This window comes from Protopterus annectens, chromosome 6.part0, assembly GCF_019279795.1.
Source record: "Protopterus annectens isolate FY-2018-M chromosome 6.part0, PAN1.0, whole genome shotgun sequence".
Classification (NCBI taxonomy): Eukaryota; Metazoa; Chordata; order Ceratodontiformes; family Protopteridae; genus Protopterus; species Protopterus annectens.
In genome coordinates this window covers 1842941703-1842966523 of record NC_056737.1, presented here as the reverse complement: position 1 = coordinate 1842966523, position 24821 = coordinate 1842941703, and positions in this window count along the sequence as shown.

The window sequence follows — 24821 nt, the reverse complement described above, 5'->3', positions numbered from 1 at the left end:
TCCAGTGTTTCTGTATAATCAGCTTATCTGTAATCATATTAGATGATTTTAATTGTAATACAAAGAGGATTACTGGCCTCAAACAGATACCCTACGCAGACCGTCTCAAAAAACTCCAGCTTTACTCTGTCGCATATCGCCTACTCAGAGGCGATCTCTGCCTAACATACAAAGCTATGTCAAACCCAGAGCTGTTGGACATGCTCCATGTAAAGAAATCCCAATCCCTCTGAGCTACACGCTCTAAGGACCTAAACCTTGTCACCACAATAAACAGAACATGCTAGAGGGATAGATTCCTGTCTCAGAGACTTCCCATACTCTGGAACAAACTACCTATCTATATCAAACAAAGCTCCTCATTAGCACTCTTCAAGAAAAATCTTGATGATTGGATGGGAGATAGGAAATTCACCCCGGGGATCACTTCTGTGGCTCTGCTTGACAGGGGCACAGGAAAATAATTTTCTTGGGTGGCAAAAGCCAGGGTACTATTTGGCTAGGCTTATATAGGCCCAGGGGCCAATAGCCTAGTACCTACCTATGAACCTGTAATATCTATCCGTACTTCATGAAGTTGGTCACACCTTTAAGACACTCTGACAAGGTGACCAAGATGAACTATGTGTTTTGCACAAAAAATGTAATTTTGGTAATAATTTTGGTTTCAGATGTGTAGGAGATTGTCATCTTTGGAAAGATCAGAAAATAAAATGCAGTATCTGTAGGTTCACCGACACACTTTATTAAACAAAACTTCAATATGCGCTTTTGTCTCCTTTAACTCACAGACACTGATGAAGCATTTTATTTTCTGTTTATGACAGTTATTTGTTTTATTGTGCTGCTTTTTTGGATAATCTTTGGAAAGATGACTTCATAATTATCAAAAAAGTGAAGATGAGATGTTTTATGCAGAACAGACTGAGATTGTAGGGCATCTGGTTGGTGTGCAGCCTCAGAAAAATTGCTGAAGAAAATAATTGGTGAGTGGTTATGAAACTATGGAAAGCAGATGTGGGAATGTGCTGTAAGAGTCATTAGATAGCAATGAAGATGATGCATGGACTGTTGAAACATTATGCCAAACATCTTCTTCAGGAAATTATTCCAATTTTTCAAGGAGCAATATTATGCCATGATTCCTTTTTAACAAAGAGTGATGAATTTACAAAAAAAAAAAAAAATCAACACAGTTAAGCAGCCAAACTTCTTATACCGGTCAGTCATTAATTATGTTAGAGGAAAAGGTAAGGCGAAATGTGTACTTGGTTGGAATATTTGAAGGTGAGGAAGGATCTGACTGCTTGGAATTTGTGAAAACCATTATAACACAGAGGACTGATTTCTTTAAAAGATCATTGGGTATTGAAAAGATGTACAGATCACCCCTGTCAGTGGCTGATAGCTTAAGATTGGTTCAGTTTGTCATTTATTATGAGAAAGACCAGGAGTTGTTGCAGCTTTGGTGGTCTGGTAAAAGAGTAAGTATTGATGGATGGGCTGCTTATGTTGATAAAAGTTTGTCAAGACAACCATGCAACAGTGGGCACAGTTTTTGGCTGCCATAAAAGACTGTCAGCAGCATAAGCTAAAGTACAAATTGCTATTTACAGAGATCTTAAAGGCCTGTTTTCCAACTGAGATGCAGATACTTGCCATGGCTCAGCTGGCAATAGACTTGATACAAGGACTGCTGCAATCACTGAGTTATAGAAGTTAGTAAATAATAGTGATGGCACTGGATAAAGGGGGTAAATATTTGGACAAAACAGAACTGGAAGAAAAAGAATGGAAGCAGCAGCCTGATCAGGGGAAGCTGAAGCAATTGTAATATGCTTATTTAGAGGTATGTAATGGGAAGAAAGATGCTGTTTGGCAATATGAATGAAAAGGAGCTTAACAAATTGTGTTTGTTTGCTTTAGTCAAGGTCCAATGAATGCTCTGAAATGTGATAAAAGGAGAGCTGCATTACACGTCATAAGTCTCTTGCATGTTTCTGAGTAGTTTTTCCTTTCATTTCCTAAAATTTTAAACTTGGTGCATCTCTCTGTGAGAATTTAGGGTCTCTGCAATAGGGAGTTCTATCACGTAGGATATTTAAGAACTGTATCTAGATGAGCCACTCCAATGGCATAGAGGGATAAAACCCTGTATATGGCCCAGATGACCCAGGTTCGATTAACAGTTTGGGCGAGTGATGGAGCAGCAGGGAGGGATGGCAATGCCTGTCCTGGGTGGGAGCAGGCTCTCTGATGATGCTCCCTAAGGGAAAGCTGTGGTCCATAAAAAAGAGTTATCCTAAGATGTGGTTGATGAATGAGAGGAGCAAAGAAAGGGAAATGAGTAGGGCATATATAAGAGAAAACCTGTATGGAAGCAAAGACAACTGAGCCTTGGAATGCTCTTAGTATCCACAATTGAACCTAGCAACTCTGGAATAAGTCTTGGGGTAGGAAACTATCTGGTAGCCCTGGAGTGGATGTAGGGCATTTGGGACCCTGGGCCAGGAAGAATGATGTGCAAAGGGGGGACAAAAAAAAGAACTGTATCTAGACAACATATTCTTCAGTCATGCCACCACCAATTAATTATTGTAAAATGTGCTGAGTTGTTGACTAAATGTTAGTATAATATAAGATGCAGTGCCTTTCATGTTAATGTAGTGCTCCGGAAGAAAGAATTCTTATATCTAGTGACACATTATTGCTGCACGTAGACAGTACGGTCTTCATTTGTACTATTTGTACCAACACTGATTATTAGCAGCAACAACAACAATGACTTTACCGAGTGCAGGTCTTGTAAATCTAGGCTTCGCCTACTATTTATAATAGTATGCAACCTGTTACTTACTTTTGTATTTGGAGAATGATATGTTGTGTTTTTGAATCATTGTTTCTCATCCTGTGTCCAAAATTTACTGTTGTAAGTTCAAAATCCAGACTGATTTTAAATTCATCTTTTAAGTGGCACTAACCCAGTAGCATAGCTCGGGTGAGGTGAAGGGGGTTCTCAGCTTCTGTGGATACTTTTGCTTTTGGTCCTCAACTTTGGGTTTAAGGGGACCTCCAGTGTGGGAACTGCCCAGGGTTTCAATTGACCTAGCTATAGCTCTGCACTAACCAAATGCTTAAAATATTAAGCCACTGAATTAATGTTAAGTAATAATCTCATATGAATATGAATGAGTACTTTATGACAAATGTTTAAAATTTCTGCATTAATGGATAAGTGTGGATCGCTGTTTTTGCCAATGCTGCGATAAGGCAGTTGATATGTGCAGTTCATTTGTAGTGTTATCCTAAGATTTCAAACACTGTGCCAATGCACAGGTTAGACCTGGCACTGGCAGAAGAGGTAAGGTATTATACTGCTGAATCAATGTTATTCAAAAGATCATGTCAACATGGGTAGATTATGATGAACATTTAAAAGGTTCTAGTTTGGATTATTAACTACAAGGATGTATTCAAGCACATGTTATAAGCTGTTTATTTGAAAGTGATACGGTCCTGTTCATTTGTCAGTGTTCCAGGAGCTTTCTATTATACTCAAAAGGGTACATTAGTGGACATCTACGATGGCTGTACACTAACCAACAGGGTGATTGAGCTCTCCTATTGTGAAAATTCCAGTTGTGAAAAAAATGCCAGTAAAGGCTACAAATTTGAGTAAAACTCAGTTGCCATCTAGTAATTACATTGTCTGGGTGTCTGCAAAGAATACATTTGAGGAATATAACAGAAAACCAAGAAGAAAAGGAAAAGACAAAACTCTGGCTGGGCAGAGTCTTGGAGCTGTTCAGCAAAAATCAGTTCAAGTTTCAGGTTTAGTACAGGAGATGTCTTCCAGTAATTTAGCAGAAAAAGTAAATCAAATGCACTCAGAGGTTTTTAAAACAAGTGAAATACTGAATGAATATATGGGTACCTGTCAAATCTTCGAACGCTCAAAATTTCGAACGTTACATGGTCGAGACCAAATGTTAGAAATTTTGAGTGCTCGAAGATAGACTTTCAAAGGCACCATTTGGTGCAGATAGGGAGAATTTCCCTTTTCTGCATTGAAGTGCGATCTCGGAGTTGGTATATTAAAGTAGGGGGGTGTGGTGGGTGCCGGGGGCCCCCCCTGCCTACACTGTTAAAGTGTTTTTTTCCTGTGTTTTCTTTTTTTTTTCTTTATGTTCGAACATTCAAATGTCGAACATTTGGTCTCGACCATGTAATGTTCGACATTTTGGATGTTTGAACATTTAACATAGACCCAAATATATACACTCAAATAACAAATGTCTAGAAAAATAGAAGAAGCTTTAACTAGGTATTCAGATGTGCGGAAAAGGCTATAAAATAAAATAAATAAAAAGGCTGGCTGAGCAGAGGCTTTTTGAGAAGAGCTGTTTCAAAAAAAATAAATAAATAAGAGTTAGAAGACAGAGCATGCAGAGAAACTGGAATGAACAGACTATTCTTTTTATAAAAGAACAACTATGCATCTGGACTGGTACTCCATAGGCAGGATTTGTTAACTGAGGGGGCATGTTGTGTGCATGCTCCACAGTTAGCCATGAGAAATTAGTCAAGACCTATATTATTTATTTAACATTTGTTAACCGGGAAAGTCCAATTTGGAACAAAGCCGATTTTTAGTGGTGATCCATAAATGGTCCGGATGTATGTCTTTATAATGTGGGAGGAAACCAGAGTACCCAGAGGAAACCCACACAAATGCAGGGAGGACATGCACACTCCACACAGAAGGCACTCCAGCTGAGAATCGAACCGGAGAACCTCTTGCTGTGAGACGACAATGCTACCACTGCACCACTGCACCATCCAATATTAATATTAGTTAAGATGCAATCAAAAAAGCAGCAAAAGTTAATCTTGATAAGCTTGTGTTAAAAACTGGGTACAGTGGAATGTTTGTGGAAAATGATTATTGTTTGTACACCAAGCAGAAGAGAAACAAGTTTATCCCAGTAATCAGGGAATGTCAGGAAGCAGGCATGAAACTGAAGTTGCTATATATTGTTGTCTTCAGAATATTTTCCTGGAGGATCAAAGACATGTTTGGATGCAGAAAAGATTTAGGAGGAAATAAAATCATTTAGCCAAGAAAGAGTAAGCCAGTAAGCAAAATAGGGACTCTCTTCTGACAATAATCAAATCCATAGAAGAATTTTGCCAATGAAACCTTTGTCATTGCTCCAAAGGAAGATTCTTAAGTGAAAAAAAAGTACAGATACTGACTAGATGAATCAGGAGTACTTTGAACTTGAACCATAAACTGGTATTGGGAGATGGGGATGATCTGGAAGAAGACCAGCAACATTGTAAATTTAGTGAATTAACAGGAGACTATAAAGCACCAATCCTATTAGATATAGAAACAGATATGTGAAATGCGGTGTTGCAAGAAGTGGCTGGGAAAAACTGGAATTTTTTGGACTGTGTTAATGTTTATACCGAATTAATGTTTAGAGTGACACTGAAGGGACTAAAGAAGTAAATGCAAGTAAAACAGTTTTTATTCTTATTAGTGTATGTATAAAATGTGATACTATAAATTACATGTCATATTGTAAACCAATTTTCTATTGGGTGTAATCAAGGATACTTAAAATGTGATGCTGATAGTCTTATCAGTGTCTGCTATTTATATTAAAGTTATTAAAGCAAAAAGTGCCTTTTCTTAGTTGTAATGTTTCTATATTTTATAATGTAACAATGTAGGAAAGGCTGGAAAGAAGAAAGTTAAAGGTAACATAACGTTGTAATTTTGGGCTGTTGGGGTGGGAGATTAATGTATTGATTACTATATATGCAAAATGAAGATAATAATTCACCCTTGTTTTACAGGAGTGGATGTTTGATTAATGTCCTTAATTTAAGCTATAGACAATGGTTTTAAGCAAATATGCTTGAAAAATAAGACAACATGATAAAAGGCATAGCAAATTGTAGTTTTCTTGCATTTATAAAGTGATTAGCTATGTTTCCATTACCAAATGCTGTCAATGGGAGACAAAAAGTCTACAGGTGCAAGCAATTAACCATGAGAAGTTTTATGTCGAGTGAAATTTACATAGATTTGCAAATTAACTAGCTGTTTGTTTTTCTTGTTAGCAACTGATTTTACTTTATGGTGAGCTGTCTGCAGGTGCAAGCAATTAGTCATCAGAGCTCTGAATACTCTGTATTGAGAGAAATGTATGAGGTATGGTATAATTAACATTTAAGTATACATTGGCAAGTATCTCAATGAAAATAATAGACATTTATAACTGTGGGACATGAATAAGTTATACAAGTAATTGCTTCTTCAGCAGTCTTAATGCTTTAATGCATTTAATATAACCATATGTAATTTAATTTTTTTTATTTAAAGTCAGCTTTTGCACTTTTTCTTAGGGTTAAGCATTAATATTTACTAAAAGTATACAAGCTATTTCTCATATGTAGTATGTGTTATGTACTAATGTGCTGTCTTTTCTCTTTCTCTCTCTCTCTTGTTTTTGCTTTTTACGGTATCAGCTGTAGTACAGGTACAGTGAGGAAGTGGTCACCTGTGCCCACATTGGTTAAAATTTCTATTGCTAGGTTCCCAGAAGTTCCCAGTCTTGCCTGTCTTTGGGAAATGAAGGTCCACCAGAGGAAAGTGAGCGGGAGGGCTTGCTAGTGCATTTTGTAGGTACTCCTCCAGTGGAGAGCAGGGGATCCTCATCTAGAAGGGTTGTATAGGGGTCTCCCTGGGTCACCTAATGACTAGTGACAGCAGAGGTGGGCCAAAAACTACAAGCCTGCATTGGCACTCTGGATTATCTCCACATGTTACTAACAGTCACAAGACTGGGTTGCCTCATCCATTCGCCCACCGTAAGTGGGGCCTGCCAGGATGACAGCCACAGAGGTGATTGACATCTGGGTGGGTTCTCCCCTTTTCTGGTCTGACAGGCCCAACATACCCTGCCCTGTAACCCATCATGTTGCTCTCCTTCCTTTTGCCTCCGTCACCATATTCTAACCTTCCTCAACACCAACTGTCTTCATTCTGTCTGCCTGTTTCTGTCCATATTTTGTCCCCTGTTTTGTTCCTCTGTTAGTTTATGCCTTTGATTTGTCTGTCCCTGCAACTTTCCTTATTCCCTCCTTCCTTGACAAACATGCTCTTTGCTACCCTCCCTCTGTACCGTTCTTGAAAAAAAAATAGAAAAGTGGCAGGTATCCATGAAAAAATGCTCATTTTCCCACCATCTTTCTTTCAGTTTTCTATGCATATTTTTGTTTGTGTGTGTGTGTGTGTGTGTGTGTGTGTGTGTGTGTGTGTGTGTGTGTGTGTGTGTGTGTGTGTGTGTGGTGTTCCTTTGTGTGCTTATATCTAACTGTCTCATCCACCCATTTTCTCCCCATCGCGATGATGAAATGAATTGGCACTTTGCAGTGTTGACCCTATGTGGCCTGATCACAATGTCCATTTTTCAGCTATGAGACACTTTGATATTTATGTGAATGAGCATAGCATCAGGCATGCCATTTTAATTCTGTTGCTACTCATCTCGGTCATATAACAACACACAGTGCAACCAGTGCAGTAGCAGTCTGTTTTCCATTAGTGAAGCTGCTATTATTTCCCATACATCTCTTTTCCTGGCATGATTATTCTATGCTGGCCCTGATGCATATTAACAGAGCATTAGGTCACATCGCACCAATTTTTCTGTGACATTTAGCAGAGCGCAGTTGCATTATGGATCTTTCTGAATACTACCTTAATGGTTAATTGCAAAGTGCCTGAAAGTAAAGTCAAGTGTTTACTTTTGTATTATAACACTATTCAAGCATTTTCATTATCATAGTCTTTATTTATTTATTTTATTTAGCAAGCTATTAGGGTGATAGTGGATGATGCGCTTACACTTGACCTACATATGCAAAATTGCATAAGAAAAACTCAACAAAAACTAGGAATGCTTTACAGAGCCAAAAACTTTCTCACTGACACAACTAAAACTCCACTTGCCACTACTTATCTCCTCCTCACTCTTCTTTATAGTGGTCCTATCTTTACTAACCTCTAGACTTCACAAAAATCAAAACTTGAACGATGCTATAACAAAGTTGCTAAATTTGCAGCACATACCCTTTCAGAACCCAACACTATATAGCACTGAAAAGCCTAAACTGGTTAGAACTGCCACATCAACTAACATATACACAACTTCTTACCACCTATGAAATTATCCAGTGTCCATCTACCTGTCTGGCACTAAAAATATTCACCACAACTATGTTCTCAGTTGGTCATTGCAATCCAGTGACCGAAAACTCCTGTCTGTCTATAAAACTAGCAGATCTGCTAGGGATTGTCTGTACTCGTACAAGGTTGCTAAGGGCTGGAACTCCTTACCTGTATCCCTTAGGTCTATACCCTCCCTCCCAAAACCACTCTGAAAGACTTCTTACCTAAAAGCTGGATCTGTTCTTGCTCAAAACCAGGTATATCTCTGAATGTGAACAAGTACCTTTTCATTCCTTATACCTCCTTAGTCTTCCTTCTTCATTTACTTCCTTACTGCTTTCTAATTCTCTTCCCTGACTTTCTCTCTAAATATAACTTAAACCTGTTTTCCTTCACTTCATTTTGCAATTCCTATTTGTATTAGATTAACTTACCTTTACTTTCTCTACAAACTGTCTAAAATTCCTCTAAATATTAAATGAGTGTTATATGCTTTGTAGCAATTCTTAACCAATGTTTTTATATTATGTCTAATGGAAATGGGCTTCTACCCAGTCGAACTTTCCCAGTAACCAAATGTCAATAAGTAAGTAAATAAAAGTGTTAGTTTCCTGAGCAAGCACAGAGCAACTGCTTTATAAGTTGTTTTTGGTTAAGGTGTTGCCACATGTTGTTCAGCTATTTGGCTTTATGGCCATTATCGTCCAAGTTAAACTCCCCTAGAATAACTGTATTCCTGCTGTTCTAAGATAGTATGTGAAATGTGTACTTGTACAAAGTTATTTGGTTGCTTGCAGAATAACACAAAATTGAAATGAAAAGTCAAAAGTCCATTTTGAAATAGTGCCTAGCAACTTCTCCATGTTAGCTAGTAAGCAGAATAAATGTAACCAGGTCTGATGCTTGTATCTAGAAAACTATTCCACAGCTTGCAGAACACGCAAACCAATATGAAAATTGAAACTTGTATTTGAACCACTGTCAAGCAGCTTCACTGTAATAATCTAGCAAGTGAGATTTGTTATTGTACAAATTTATTACAAGTTGCAGAACACAAAGCAAGTTATATGTACTAGAAAAGTAATTGAGATAAATACTTGTACAAAATTATTCTTTAAAAAAGAGCACAGAAGCCAAAATCAAAAGTCATATTATTTGACCCAGCATGCAAGAAAGTCTTTGTGCTAATCTATTAGTAATACACACAAATATTTTTGCTGTTTACATGTAGAAAATGATTCTGCAGAAGAACACAGGACCCAAAATGAAAAGTCAAAATTCAATTACTCTACTTGATAGAGGCACTGGGAACTAACGTCAAGTGGCACGATGTCAGGGCACTTCTATGGGCTAGGCTTGTAAAGGCACCAGGGGCATTAGCCTAGTACACACCTATGAAGCTATGAATTAAATTTGTTTAAACCAACATCCAACAACCTCTCCATGTTAGTAAGTAATGGACCCAAACAGTTCTGCTGTTCATACCTCTCAACCTGCAGAAATTGACAATATTAAGAAAGGCCCTTGAAAAATAGGAACATCCAGCTTACAAATCTGGACATGTTGTTGTTGTTGTGTCTTTCGACTTTTCCCAGTTAGGGGTCGCCACAGCGGAACTCCGGTCCCCTAATGATTGGTAGTTGATTTTTACATGCCGAGTTACCAGCCCTGACATACAACCTTCAACGAAGGTATGCCCATTCACACGTCTCCACGCAGAAGACGCTCTAGCTAAGAATCGAACTGGACAGCGTCTTACTGTGAAGCGACAACGCTACTGCAGCACCACCACCTGGACATGTAATTAGCATAAAATCTGAATACCAAACATGACATAACTCTTCCATCTCCCAGCAGGACTGTGGGATGCTACTCAGGAACACATTTAAAAACAAGAGTGTGAATCATGGGAAAATATAAAAACATTATATGGCAGATATTTTTTGAAAGGAATGATGTATGAAAATAAAGTGATACCTTACAATAGCTAAATACAACAGAGTTATAATTTCTAAGTGTAACTAATCTTCAGTTAACAGTAATATATATTTTTGTACAATGAAAGTTGCATTTACAAGTGGTTTCTGAATTCCAGAACGGTTAGAGCCCTAACTATGCTCCAGTCGACTTGACCTTAAATAGCAGGCCTTGCTCATGATGCAGTCATCTGGGTTGGCACTGCTCATTTGATGCTAGCTCACTCATCCTGGGGAGATGGACTGGAGTAAGTCATGCTCCTAAAGCTCTACCTGCTGTACTGTGGTGCAGAGTTGTGGTGGCAAAGATGAGACAGGTGTTGGCTACTGTTGTGTGTGGGTGAGGGTGGCTGGCAGCAGTGACACTCATTTCATACCACAGCATTATGGGATGCAGCATACCTGGGGACTGTGAGTAGGCTTGCAAAAGAACATGAAGCTACAACAAATAATGTTTCAATGGGCACAGCTCAGTCATGCCTTTAGATTTCATTGACAAACTTTCATCTACTTAAAAGGATACTTTACTACAAAATGCATCTAAATTTAGTCATACAACCAATATGATTTCAATGCATTATACTAGTGAATGTGACCTTGATGCCTTAACTACTAGAAAGACACTAAACCTTGTTATAATTGTACTTTTTGCAGTGTTATTTGCACTACAGTTAATTTTAGTCATCCTAGAACAGGAAAAAATATATTTGATGCTTTGCCACATGTCTAACTGAGAATATAGTTTATCTGGCAACCTATACTAAATGCATTTGTCTTTATGTTGTTATGAGCACCAAAAAACATAAAGATAGAATTTGTGAATATATTTCTGATATTTGTAGATCAGTCGATGCTAATGCCTTGTATAAGCATGTCTCTGAGAAAGGGACTGATCATGAATTTAAATTTAGAGTACTACAACACATTTTTAAGGATAAAAGAGGTGGGGATCTATTGCTAAAAAAAGAAGTGACTGAATATAAGTGGATTAATTATTTTAGACATGATATATTTCTTGGTTTAAATATTGCTACTACAATCAAACTAGTTTTAGAATTTAAATACAAGAAGTTGAAATGAATACATTTAGGGTTGTCATTGTTTTATTGTTTTAATGTTTGATTAATTAGAGGGCAGCTATAAAATGATTGTATGTAGTAGAGTTTGGATATGCACTGATGAAGAGCTAGACTTAAAAGCTTTGTTGTGTTTTAGGTATTAAATATTCTTTGTTACTCAACTGGTAGTCATAACTTCTTGTTTATTTGTTTAGGTATAGCATTTCTGTTAGTAAAGGAATTCTCAGATAGTAGCAACACGTTAGTGAACTGCAGAAATAATAAAATACTGTACCCAGACAGAGTTCCATGCAGCAAAATACAGAGTCAGATCCCAGTGCTTAAGCTACTAGAAGGCATGCCATTTTTCTCAGGGCAGGAATGTTTAGATAGTAACAAAAAGGTGATCGACCACAAAATGCACCAAAAAGCATTATTCAGCTCTAAGGGATTTCAGTGCAACATACTTTTGAATTTCAGTCCAATACTTTTGCTGCTTGAAGACATGATATATTTGTCAGGAGAAGAAATTTCTCGGTCTCAGCAACTGGATTCTCATTTGCAAACTGACCAAAACATTGGTATTGTACTCTTATCAATATTACTTTTCTGCCCACTGATTTCAGTGGAGCACACTCTTGCATTAGAGCCCACCATATTAGGTTGTGCTCCAACGTGTTTCAGTTTAGGTACTGCAATCTACAAAATGAAACTATATATATATATATATGTCATATAAGGTGTTGTGTTCACATGTATTCTGTTCAACACATTTTGCACTTTCTGGCTGTTTGTTAGAGGTCATATGTCAGTTCACATGAAAAAAGCCCAGGTAATTCTGACAACATATTGGGCAACTAAACACATTTAAGAATGTCATTTCACTCTCAAGGATTTTGCACATCTTAATAACATGGCAGTACAATGCCTTTATCAGTAAATTCAGCCTTTGATGTATTATTTTATTTTAAAACACCCTAAACTGATAAATAACATTTTTAACAGGTACTGTATTACTTGAATTATTTTATGATGCAGAACGCTGACAGAAACAGAAACATGAGTAGCATTATATTTCTCACTAACATTATCCAGAAGATAGTGTAAAACAATTTTGCTTTAATTTTCTTGACATTTCTTCAGTATATATGTGAAGCACACTCTAACAACAGAAAGAGATCCAAAGTGAGTGCTAAACTGCAAAATATGTAATTAATAAAATCTACACAGTTGTAAAATTCAGTTGTAGCACCTTGCAGACAATAAGCTTTTTCTTTTATTTTTCAGTGTTTCCTTATCATCAGTCTTATAATTAACATACCTTGCACACATTCAAGAAGTACTGCAGCTTGTATGCTTCCAGAACACATTAAAATGGGTTTTCTTTCAAAATATATCAATTTCTTATTATTTTTTGTTCATTTCAGTGCATTCCATAAATAGAAACATGTTGAACACCTAACTGCTTTTTGGCAATTTTGCCAGACTGTAAAAACTTTGCATATGATCTCAAAGGGAGATATAACTGCCTGGGTAACAGCTCCTCTGTGTACATCGACTGGTGGCCATATCTAACTCACTGGCCAACTGTTTGACACCACTTTTATAGGTTTATGCACTCCAATTAAAATTGCTACCCCACAGATAAAAGAATTAACTGGTGCAAATAATGTGTGTAAAATAAAATGTCAAATAATAAGCCAAGAATGAGAAATAAGGCAGGGTGTGTTGTGGATATAATGGGTATAGAAAGAAAGAGAGTCGTAAGGCAATCCACTACAGCAAACAAAGGATGCAAGATGGAGGTACTTACATCATTATAACTGAGTCTTGCAGTAGGTGTCGTTATAAGCATGACAGGAATAGACATTACACAGTTCTTGCTCAAACTTGCAAAATGACATTTTGAAAAAATGTTTAGAATCAAGTCAAAGTGTTTTCAAAATGTGTATGTACTTGCTGTTGAATAGTAATATGAAAAAGAACTGATACTGTGAGTCAGAAAATACCCCAGAGACAGCGAGATACTGACACATGCTAGATTGCTGAAAAGAAATATTAAGAATTATTGGTCAGAATGAAGAACTTAAGTTACATAGTTACACATAGTACATAATTTTGTCAAAAGGTACTTGTAAAGCTTTGCATTTATTTGGCACTGAAGAGACAGATGAATGTAAAATGTTAACCTGTTCTACTTACTGGGTGGCACCATTAGGTTAGACACTGCTGACATGTTAATCCATTTGTGCTTATGGGTCACAGACAACTCTTATATTGGTTGACAACAACAAACTTCTGCTTACTGCTATACCTGAAAACAATATTACTCCTGCCACGGAATCTGTATCTAAACCTGCATCTGCTCTTGATCCTCCTATTGGCCCCTAATATCATTTCTGTTCCTCCTATTTACCATGATATAATGAACACATCAACATTAACCTCTGAGCATCCTAAAAATATTGATAAAACACTGACAAAAATCAACCTTCCATCTCTTGATACTGCAGTAGTAAATACAATTCAGGTAGGTGATGGTTCCTTTTTCTCAGACTCATTGGACAATAACTCTTGCTCAATTTCTTCTAACAATCCTATCATTAATTCCAGTGTAATAAAAATATGGATTATAATGGTCAAAAGTGAATAATAAATGTAAAAAAGGAAATATTAAGATACTTCAGAAAGTTGTGGCTGAGGAAAATTAAAGCCATGGCTGAAACATCTTTATTTTTCTCTAACATCAACAATATGGTTTCTTTAAACAGATGCATGTTAATTTTTGAATGGATCCAAATTTTGTCCAGTGACATAATATGTTTACTGGACACAGGGTTTTTATATTCAGAGGAAGTTTTAAAGTGGAACTGTTTATGGAATGATGGAATAGTTTGGTCTAAAGGATTAGATAAACATTCAGGAATAGTTTTCATGTATCGGTCCTCCCTTATTAATGTATGTGACACCTTACAGCTTATTCTAGGTAGACTTTTATTATTAGATATCAAAATACATGGTCAGTATATTGGAGTAATAGTATTGGGGTCTATATTACATGATTGAAACTTTATGTTATTGAATACCTAAAGTTTGATCACTAAATCTCGAACTGTGAAAATTGCAAATGGTCGTTTCCACACAGGGAAACAATGCCATTGGGCAAACTAAAAAATAAAAAGTTGTAAATATAAATCAAGTGGGGGCTTCGCCCTCACACAGTCCCCGATGTATGGGGCTGTGCCTCCGACACCGCCCCCCTAACTAAATATACCAACTCCGAGATTGCTCTACATTGTAAAAAGGGCAAAATCCACATAACGGCCAAATGACTTGTTTCCCTTTGTAGAAATGGCCATTTGTGATTTTCACAGTTCAATATTTAGAGATCAACCTTTAGGTATTCCACTACCTAAGGTTTCGATCTCGTGATATAAACCAATAGTATTGTTTACTTATGTAGATACAACAGAATGTACAAAAAATTTAATCTAATGGCATCTTTTTATTAGTAGACTATCCAATTATAGTGTATGGAGATTTTAATTGTTACCTTAATGAAGTTCCCAATAGTAAGCATAAAGATATACAAGATTGTTATAAGGTAAGGAATACTGCATCTCTAAATATTATCAAACCAAATGATTTTACATATTTTCATGGTTCAATAACTACCACCATTGATTATGGTTGGCATTCATTATCATTAACTTGTAGTCATTTTAACTCATCATTAACATCATTTACAGACCATAAAGCTATGGAATATGTTTTTGGTATAGATACTAAGAAACACAACGGAAAGGGTTTTCCATAATTTGTGAATGCATGTCTTAATTCCGTTATTTGGAAAGAGATCATTCAAGAATTATAGAATGATTACATTACTTTTGGAATTAGATGAATTTTGCTCTGACTGGTGGTCAGACTTCAAAGACAAATTAGCAAACAGATATAAATGGTATATGTTTCATTACTACCAAAATTAAAAGTGACACAAATAACACTTACATAAACTATCAGAAATATGCTTCTCATGAGTTGTCTCAAGCAGTGATATACTCATGTAAATTATTTGATTTAAACATACAAAGAATAACATCTAAGTTACATGATTTAAGATATTTTTTGAAAGGCAGAGGAGAATTTTTCTTACTTTACATAGGAAAGAAATGTATACAAAAGAGTCATATATACATTGTTTACAAACTGATAAAGGGGACTTAGTAACTGGTAAATAGAAAATGTTATCAGTTGTACATATTTATTCATCACAGTTGTATAAAGATAAAAACACATTGAATATAGACTAGCTTGCTTCGTCTATGCCTGCTGCATTTAAAGCATTTTAGGTAAAACATGCATTTTCAGTGATGTCTTAAAAACACATGGTTCCAAGATCAGATATGATTCCTTATGATTTCGACAAATCATTAAATAAAGAACAGTTACAAACCTATACTGATATATATATATATATATATATATATATATATATATATATATATATAAAATGAATAGTTGCAAAAAGGAATAGATAAATCTTCTGACTATTGCACTTCATTTTATCTGTAAAAAGCGAGATAAATATTTACTCTTTAACTGGAGACCAATAGCACTATGTAACACTGATTATAAATTGTTTTGTAAAATTTTACAAGTGAAATTACGCCTTGAATTACATTATTTAGTTGATCCAAGTATATATAGAATACCAGGGAGACATTTAAAGGACCTTTATTAATATTAAAAAATCTTGGTTTATATGTTTCACAATCCTCTACAGCAATACTGCTTTTGTGTGACTTGCAGAAAGCATTTGACAATATTTTACATTCAGCTTTGTTTAATATTATACATGTATTTGGATTTAGTCTCTGTTTTAAAAACTGCATTAATTAAATATATACACATTCTACAATTGTATCAGTTACAAATGGATGGCTTGGAAAAAGTATTAATATGAAAAAATGTCATCAGACAGGGATGCCCTTTGAATAGCTACATCTTAGCTTTAATGGTAGGAGCAGTATTTTATAACCATAGAACTATTATGAGGTTATTTCCTTATCCTTTTAATTGCAAAGGGGTTTTGGTCCCTACAATGATGTCATATGCAGATTATATCACTATTATAGCAGAAAATTTTCAAGTATTAAAAACATCATTAAATACAATACTCCCTATCTTTGAGGCAGTGGGCTTACATTTAAATAAAGAAAAATCTATTGGTTTCACAATGCAAAACGAGAATACAAGAAATATTCAAGGATTAAATTTACAGAATATGATATACAAATATTAGGTATTCCTTATGGTACTGAAACATATATAAATAACAAATGCAAAGAAGTTTTTCATAAAAGTTACAAATCTTTAACATTTTGAAATACCTTTCTACTTTCTTATGCCAAAAGAGTATATTTATTAAATGGAGTTTTTCTTAGTAAACTTATTTACAGTTTACATTTTTCCAATAACCTCGACTAAAATGTTAACTGTGTTTTTTCAATTCTTTTGGAAAACAAAGGTAAATTCTATTAGAAGAAGGATAGTGTATTCTTCTCCACAGCAAGGTGGTCATTCATTGAAACACCCAGAATTATTTCTTCAGTTATTACATCTGTATTCTGTTTTTCAACATTTACATTTCAAATCCATGTCTTTAGTAGGTAGAATTGTAATGAATTTTAATGAAGATTTTTGGTCAGCTTGTCTTATAGGGAAAATAATTAGATGTTTTATTACAAAAGCATTACAAGATATACAAATTATTTCTCTTAAATATAGATTAAACAATATTTCTGCCAATATACCATGCCAACAGAGGTATATGCAAATTATGGAAGAACATCACATAATAAATGGTTATTCTACTTATTCTGCATTTAAACTACATGGTTTAAGAAAAAAGGCATTAGTTTGTTAAAAAAGTTCCACAATGGGGAGATTTCATATGGAGATGTTCTTTAAATAGATTATCATTAACAAGTTCTTTAGCATATAAACCTTTTTCAGTTAGAAAAAGTTTTAGAAATGACTGCATTGAATTAGAAACAGCAGAACACATATTATTACATTGCTCTAAGTTAAAAGGCTTTTGGCCTTTAATACAAAATAAATTCAAAATTCCTTATCTGTTTCCATTATTTATCAAAAAGTGTTTATTTGGAGATTATAAGAGATACATATTAGACTCCCACAATTAGAAACACAGAATTCTTCCTAGTTTTTGTTTTGTATTTATTATGGATTGCAAGCTGTACAGAAGCAAGAACTTCCAAAGCTATGTCTGTACAGTTTTTAGTCACTGGATTGACAGTGTGGTTAAACAAAACAGGTTGGATGTCTAAAATTACATAAACAGATATTAATTTAAACTTCATTTTCCCTTAAATTAAATAAAATTTAAGTTAATTTATATTTAAGTTAATGAAATGTTAATTTAAATAGTTTAGAATAATTATTAAATGAAAGAAAAATGTAAATATTTGTAAATAAACTTGTGGATTAATCCTATATTGACCCTGTCTGTGTACAGCCACTGCCTGGCATGAAGCTTACTAAGCATGATGAGGAAGCAGAAGTAGATTGCCAGACCTTTATTTCATACCACAGACACACACACACACACACACACACACACACACACACACACACACACACGCACACACGCACACACGCACGCATGCACGCATGCACGCACACACACACACACATATACACACACACACACACACACACACACACACACACACACACCTACAGACAATTTAGAAGTCCTTAATCTGCCTACTGCATGTCTTCTGAATGTGAGGTGAAATTGGAGCACCCAGAGAAATCCCATCTGCACACATGGAAGACATGTAGACTCTGAACAGAAGGCACTCTAGCAAAGAACCAAACCAAAGAACCTCTTATTCTGAGGTGACAATGCTATTACTGTACCACTGCACCTCCCTAATGATATTTATTTATTTTATTTTATTTGTCATTTGTTAATACAAACATACAGTACATGTTAATTTAAGAATAAGTAGTCAAGTCTATATTTTCAAATTGCTGATATTAAAGAAGTGAAATTTCCCAGCATTTTGGTCTGTACAGTTTGTAAGAAGCTAAATGTGGTTAAAAAATTAATAGTATAAAAAATTAAAGAGTGCATGTGTTCAAACTGTTAAATAGACATAGTAATCTAATGATATGATCATGCTGATTTATTTACAGACTTAGGAAGTTTGCCTGGAGACTATTGCATGCAAATAACATTTGTTATTGTTCCAAGAAAGATATCCACAGTAGTGAGAAGTAAAGCTCAGCATTGACTGAAGTGTTTGGAGAACCTGACTATCATTAAGAATCAATTCAATCAATCAGATCCAGTAGAACAGGTGAAACAAATATAATCATTGTTGTGAAAAAATATAAGATCCACATTTGTAATGAGATCTGAATAAAGTAATTAAGAGAGAATATTACTCATTGCTTATTACTGAATATGTGGTCAAACGAATGTTTAATTAATCAGTTAGATGAAACACAATAAAGCAACAGTTCATAATTAATGCACACTTGTAAGGAACTGCTTGGAAAATGTAATAGATATCCAATGTTTATGCTATGTTTTTTCACTACATGTGAATCAAGGTTTCTGGCAAACAGAACTAGTTCAAGAAAACTCTCAAATGGTTACATTTAATACACTGTAAGAAAAGCATAGGTTTCTTAGACTTCTGATTAGTATCTTACTCTGGAGGGTTCTTGTCCAATTAATTGAATGATTAGAAGGTGTTGAAAAAATAATTATCTTTTGGGGGGGTTATCAGCCACAAGAACAATAAGTCAAAGGGATGATACAGATAATTAATATACAATAAGTTTAAATAGCTTACTTTCAAGCTAAATGACAGCAAATGTGAAATCAGACTATCAGTTGTAGAAAAGGGTCATATAACATCCGATCCACACAAAAAATGAGATTGTCTGCAAATGACAATAATATGAGACAAGCATGTATTACAGAGGTTTCTAGGAATGATGCAGCATTTTGCATTAGCTCTAAGCTCAGGGTAGGGGTCTCTGTACCATGCCTGCAGATCAATAGAGGAAGAAAGCTTACAAAAGAAATCCTATAAATCCTGTTGAAGGCTGCAGCCCTTGTCTTGCACCTTCCTCTCCTTTTGATCTTGGGTAACTGAAGTAAGGCAGAGTAGATTGACTAATAACAATCAAGGGCCTGGTGATGCAATACCTTGATCCCATGCAGAAATAGAGACGAGAGGACTGACAATGATGGTATTTTGTACAAACCTAAGAAACTACAAACAAACTGAAGACTTCTTAAATTACTTCTACATTTTATTTAAAATAACTTAGCCACATAGCCAGAAAAATATTAATTCTGTATACTCCAGTCTGTATACAGAAAAGGAAGGTAGACAACTCAGATACAGCCACATATGAGGTTTGAGGTTTACATTGCTTGATGACAAGACACACACATAGTTTCATGTAGTTTGTATACTGTGTCAACCAATTCAGATTCAGAGAACTAAGAGAATTCATATATATATATATATATATATATATATATATATATATATATATATATATATATATATATATATTCTGCATATAAATCAAAAAGGCCACACTCAGAGAAAATGCAACAAGTAACTATAAATAACCAAACAACCAGCATTACCATGATTTGTTTCAGACAATGAACAAACTTCACTTAGCCCAAAATGTTACACATAGACAAAACACTTAAAAATGATATTGCTCTTGTTAGCCACAGAAGGCACAAGAATTAAAGCAAACAGACTTTACACAGTCAATAGAGGCAGATAGTGAAATGTAAAAGTTAAACTCAAAAATTATTTTGAATGCAAGAAAAGTACATGGTTTGAAATACTGAAATATGTTTATTCAGAAAGCAAATGCAATAGGCTACCGAAACACTAGATGTCTGTCAAATTATTATGGATGCTGGCCAATAATTGCAATTGCACTGGCACTGTGAATTAAAACTCAAATACTAGCAAACTGAATCTTAACAAAGTTAAACAGAGACACTCAGGGAGCCAGAAATGTCACTAAGATTTTTTTAGTGTAAGAACTATGATCATTGTCAAATGGTACAACAAAACAGTCAAAGTATACAAAGCCACATAGACATGACAGTCAGAAAAGGGACAGTATAATTGTTGATGCAGAAGCTGGGGGTTAGATTTTATCTTAAATTTTATCAATTTGTAAAGTGCTGCAGAGCAACTCACTGAATTTAGTCAGATTTCTAAGAAACAAAATATCAATCATATTCATAATAGAATAAATCTAGTAGCAAATGAACAAGCACTGCAGACTCAACAGTCATGATAAATACATCTATACCATTGTAAGTACCACAGGGAAGGTCAACTAGGGCTAACAGTTTGCATATAAAATGCTACATTCTCCAGTGTCAGTACTTACAGTCTGAGGAACAGCAGTATATGTTGTACATACAACTGTTTCTTCATTTTCCAACTACAATCACTTCTGAAAAGCTGTTAACACAAAAATCTTCTCTTATGGTATTAAACAATCTTTGCTATTCAAGGAAATATCTGAGGCGATAAAATTGTGTCAGAAATATATGTGGTTAACTGAAGTGAAATAACACTGTTAAGTTATATCACTGCAGAGAAATGATGCTTATTACAGATAAAACGTAATTAACCAAACAAAAGTCTGTATACACCAACACTTAAGGGCACAGAAAATATAAAAATAATTATTTTCCTCTGTTGAAACATGGTTATCCGATGCCCAATTAATACTCAACCCAAACAAAGCTAAACTACTCATCTTCCAATCCACCAAACATACTCAAAACAACTCTCACTTTAACATCACAGCAAAAGACAACACCACTATATACCCAACTGAACACACCAAATTGCTAGGAGTGGAAATAGACAATAAACTAAAATTTGACATTCACATATCCATGACCATAAAAAAAGTCCACAAAAAACTAGGAGCATTATACAGAAATAAACAATTTCTCACCAAAGCAGCAAAGATTTCAATAGCAAATTCCCACCTTATCTCCACCCTACTTTATGCCTCTCCAGTATATACCAACCTAAGGCAATGTGATCTAAACAAGCTAGAGACCTGCTACAACAAAATCGCAAAATTCGCCACAGGGGCATCCTACCGTAGTCATCACTGTCTCTCACTTGCTGAACTGGGCTGGCTTGAACTCCCTCACCTCCTTCAGTGGTATCAACTCTCACTCACCCACAAACTAGTAAACCATCCACTAAATGTCCCATCCCCCCAGAATCTACTCCAACCCTATCGCACCACCAGACCACTAAGATCCAGCAACAAAAATCACTTGCAGATCACTAAAGCCAATAACTCTGCTGGTGAAGCACTATTCTCTTACGCCATAGCCAAATTATGGAACTCACTCCCACCCACAATTACCTCCGTACCATCATGCACCAACTTCAAAACTTTATTAAAAGCGCACCTAAAAACATGCTGGCTATGCCCTTGCAACTCCCACTCTAATATCATCCACCCCATCCAACTACTACCTTTCTTTCACCTCCACTAACTACCTTGATGATAGCAAGCTCAGATGCTCATAAGCCTAGTACTTATTATACAGCAGGAACTTCTCATTGTTACATTTGTTAATGCCTGTTATGTACTTCACAGATAAAGATTCTAGTTGTCTACTGATGTACTATGTTCTTCATCTATAAATATGTTGTAAGTAATTTCTATGTTAAATTGTTAATCACTATGTAATCCAATGTAACTACTGTCTGTTTATTTTACTGTGGAGCTTTTCTCCCCGGCCTCCGCTGAAAATGGACCCACGTCCAGTCGGACACTCCCGGTCAACAAATTTAAATAAATAAATAAATAAAATAAATAAATAAAAATAATTCTAAAGCAAACTGTACAAAGATAACTCAGTAAAGCCAATGTGCTTACCTCACAGAAGAGTGACATTTCATATCAGTAGCAAGAAAGAAAAAAAAATGAATAAACAAAAAGATGCTGTTATATATTAGTGGATCAACAGCCTAGATATTACCAGTAGTCATTCTACCTATGCTAAAGAAGCAAGACAATCAGAAAGTCTACTGATATGAGAATGAGTTGCATAATTCTTGATATGAGTGATGCATAGGTATTCAACAAAGCTCATTTGAAATCTGGGTGCTGCCAGTTAGAGTTCCACCTAGACTACAGCAATATTTTAAATTAAACCTGGGCCTGGGACAATATAAACACCTAAGTTCAGGGATTAACTCTCTCTTAAATATTCCAAATAACTATTCAGTTAGTCTTGGAAGACACATAAATATAAAAATATTCAATGATGATTGGGACATTTTAAAATGTGATTTTTTTTCTTATTTCAGAATTTTGGCATCTTTGCAAGCTATATTTGAGCTCAGTTTAATCTGCAGTATGTGTGCATCATGTAGACTGTAACAACCTTGTGACCTTTTCTGTGTTGAAAAGGAGATGAAAATGAAGAAAAAAATGCAAGAAACGTATTTGCTTCTGACATGGAAGTGTGTGCATCTGCAGTTTCTCAGGAAAGACTTAAATGCTTGTATATTAAGTCCCATAAGGGTTTGTATGTAGGAAAATCAAAGGCCATAAAAATGTAATCATAATACACTTCAGAGGGGCAGCTCGTCAAAACCATAAAAGGAAGCAAACATTATTATTCAAATATATGATAAATGTATCCTATTTACTGTTGCTCTTCTTTTCTCTTGTTCTTCTGTATGTGAGAAAAACTAATGAAATCCCATGTAATGTAATTACACGTCTTTTTTTCCTGTGGGAAAGAAACTAAGATAATCTAATGAACTCTTGTTTTTGTAATGATGAGATAAAGTATATAAATTGGAGTTGAAACCAGTGGATCTTGGTGACACATCTATGAAGCTTTGCACAAAAATTCTCCCTTGTATTAGCTTTTGTAATTTAGAATGTGTATGGACAATATTTCTTCAGTAAGTAACACCTAGGGTATTTATTTAGTTGTAGCTCATATTACTTCTGTACATATTCTGTCAATAAATCTGAGTGTTTCATAGTCCATAAGCACTATTTTGATTTCTGAATATTAAATCTGTGCCAGCACTGACCTTACTGTTAAGTTTTGTTTATGTGGTTCTAAAATTTTGTGACTGGTATATATTATTTATTGTTTTTATTGGCAGTTATTATCTGGGAAGAGGGTTATTTATTATTAAGCACTGCAGGCTGGCAATGTTGTGGTATCTGCCTCCAATTAGCCAGGTCAGATGAGCATAATAGCTATGATATATTATTTTTTTATAATTTAAGTTTAGTTAAATCAAGAGGGGCAGGTAATTGGTGATCTCTGACTTTGTCCAGAGTTGTGGTTACCATAACATGAGAAATCTGTGGGAAATTAGATAATTCTGCTGGTCATCTGTGGGAGTTGTGGGAGTTTTTTGTGTGTGTGTGTGTGTGTGTGTGTGTGTGTGTGTGTGTGTGTGTGTGTGTTTATGAAGAATATTTGCTTGCAAAGCTGTTTCTCCTGTGGTAGGGGTCACTGGAAGACATTGTGATTCACACAGAGTGGTAACTAAGGAAGCCTTGGGTGCTTGCCTAAGTACTTCTGTAAGTGAACCTTGGCCAGTCCTTGTGAGAGTTTGGATTTTGGAAGCCCATACCCAGAACAGCAGTGTATATTTCCTTTATGTTCTTGTAGTCAGATTGAATTTAATGAATTGATTGTTGAATTAAACTTCTGTTACTTTTCTTTTATTTAACAGGTTAAATAGCAGTGGTGTGACTCAGCAGACCATCCCTTTAGTGGACTGCAGACCTATATGATGCAGTGCAGCAAATCGAAGAACCATTATACCTGTCCCTCCCTTACTGGTGTAGTATTTAGGTTAGCAGTGGTGAGATTCAAACTCCCATCAGTGTCAGTCACCCATCACATATCGGTGGTAGTGACAGGCTATCAATGACAAGGAAATTATAGTATTTAAAGAAAAACAGGCAGAATGTAACAGAAGTCTAAACAAAGTGTAACAATGAGTCAAACATAGTGGCTTAACTCTACGCAGATATAAAAATGATTTCAATAAATGTAACCTAAAATTCAGTGGTAATTCTCTCAGAAAAGTAAATTTTAAGCCATAACAAGTTTTTAGACATAGCAAAATAGAACAAATGTATTAAATATTTTTTCTACAATCATGCAGCCATTTAGATTCCTCAGAAGGAAATCTACCACATGGGTTCCATTTAGTTTCTGACCAAGCCATGTCTTATTTGATTGAATTAAAGAGACACAACTTCTTGCAGATGTAAATCTATTTGAACTAAAAACTGTTACAAGTCAAAATCGCAAAGATCACTGTACACCCACAACATTATCATTATTTACAAGAAGAAAAAGAAACATCCATCATAGTCCTGGATTACAAGTACTTCTTATATCTTTATGGACACAAGTTTTCACTTATAATATAC